The sequence below is a fragment of the Rhinopithecus bieti genome, unplaced genomic scaffold, assembly GCF_001698545.2.
Source record: "Rhinopithecus bieti isolate Rb0 unplaced genomic scaffold, ASM169854v2 scaffold_5478, whole genome shotgun sequence".
Classification (NCBI taxonomy): domain Eukaryota; kingdom Metazoa; phylum Chordata; class Mammalia; order Primates; family Cercopithecidae; genus Rhinopithecus; species Rhinopithecus bieti.
Window position 1 is genome coordinate 1,798,871 of NW_016805008.1, and position 2,190 is coordinate 1,801,060.

The following is a 2,190-nucleotide window of genomic DNA, read 5'->3' on the forward strand; positions in this document are numbered from 1 at the left end:
ATTAATACATTAACCATAGTCTACAGTGTAAAGTTCATTTTGTATTACACAGTTCTATATGAATTTTGACAAAAGGAATGTCATGTACCCACCATTATAGTATTATACAGAATAGTTTCGCTGCCCTAGAAATCCCCTGTGCTCCATTTACTTATTGCTCCACGCTATTTGTTTATTCTTTCAAGTGTTGCTATAGTTTTGACTTTTCCAGAATGTCATATAGTTGTAATAATGTGTGCAGCCTTTTCAGACTGGCTTTTCATTTAGCAACATGCATTTAAGTTTCCTCCATGTCTTCATAGCTCATTTGTTTTTAGCACTGAATATTTTTTTCTCCAACTTTTAAGTTCAGGATACATGTGTAGAATGTGCAGGTTTCTTACAAAGGTAAATGCATCCCATGGTGGTGTGCTGCACAGATCAACCCATCACATTGGCATAAGGCTCAGCATCTATTAGCTATTCTTCCTGATGCTTTCTTGTCCCCCACTCCTCCCCACAACAGGCTCCAGTGTGTGTTGCTCCCCACATGTCCATGTGTTATCATTCAGCTCCCACTTATAACTGAGAACATGTGGTGTTTGGTTTTCTAGTCCTGTTAGTTTGCTGAGAATAATGGCTTCTAACTCTATCCATGTCCCTGCAAATGACATGATCTTGGTCCTTTTTTTTTTTTTTTTTTTTTTTTTTTTTTTTGAGATGGAGTCTTGCTCTCTCACCCAGGCTGGAGTGCAGTGGCATGATCTCAGCTCACTGTAAGCTCTGCCTTCCGGATTCAAGCGATTCTTCTGCCTCAGTCTCCTGAGTAGCTGGGACTACAGGCAAACGCCATCATGCCCAGATAATTTTTGTATTTTTAGTAGAGACGAGGTTTCACCATGTTGGCCAGGATGGTCTCAATATCCTGACCTTGTGATCCGCCCGCCTTGGCCTCCCAAAGTGCTGGGATTACAGGAGTGAGCCACCGCACTGGGTCGATCTCATTCCTTTTTATGGCTGAATAGTATTCCATGGTGTCTATGTACAACATTTTGTTTATCCAGTCTGTTATTGATGAGCATTTGAGTTGATTCCATGTCTTTGCTACTGTGAACAGTACTGCAACGAACATACATGTGCATGTATTTTTTATAATAGAATGATTTATATTCCTCTGGTATATACTAAAAAGCTTCTGCACAGCAAAATAAACTATCATCAGAGTGAACAGACAACCTACAGAATGGGAGGACGTTTTTGCAATCTGTCCATCTGACAAAGGTCTAATATCCAGAGTCTACAAGGAACTTAAATTTAGAAGAAAAAACAACCCCAATAAAAAGTAGGCAAAGGACATGAACAAACAGTTCTCAAAAGAAAACATTCATGAGGTCAACAAACATATGAAAACAAGCTTAACACCACTAATCAGAGAAAAGCAAATCAAAACAATGAGATACTGTCTCACAACAGTCAAAATGGTGATAATTTAAAAGTCCAGAAACAACAGATGCTGGCAAGGTTGCACACACAAAAAAAGGGAATGCTTTTACACTGTTGCTGGGAGTGTGAATTAGTTCACCATTGTGGAAGACAGTGTGGTAATTCCTCAAAGACCTAGAGGCAGAAATACCATTTGACTCAGCAATCCCAGCACTGAATAATATTCTATTGTGTGGATGTAAGTTTATCCATTAAATCACAATTGGTTGTGGTGTATAATTTCTTATACCCTTTTGCAATTAATCTGCTAATATTTTGTTTAGGTGTTCTGCATCTATACAAAACCAGTTTTTACTATCTAGACAAGATTGTAGAATTTGCATCATTTCTCTCTTTAAAAAATGTGTCGCAGAGTCCACCGGTGAAATTATCTGAGCCTGGTGCTGTTTTGAAAGGTTATTACTGAATCAGGCCGAGTGCCGTGGCTCACACTTGTAATCCCAGCACTTTGGGAGGCTGAGGCAGGTGAATCACGAGGTCAGGAGATCGAGACCATCCTGGCTAACATGGTGAAACTCCGTCTCTACTAAAACTACAAAAAATTAGCCGGGCGTGGTGGCGGGCACCTGTAGTCCCAGCTACTCGGGAGGCTGGGGCAGGAGAATGGCGTGAACCTGGGAGGCAGAGCTTGCAGTGAGCCATTGCACTCCAGCCTGGGCAACAGAGTGAGACTCCATCTCAAAATAAAAAAAAAAAAAAAAAAAAAAA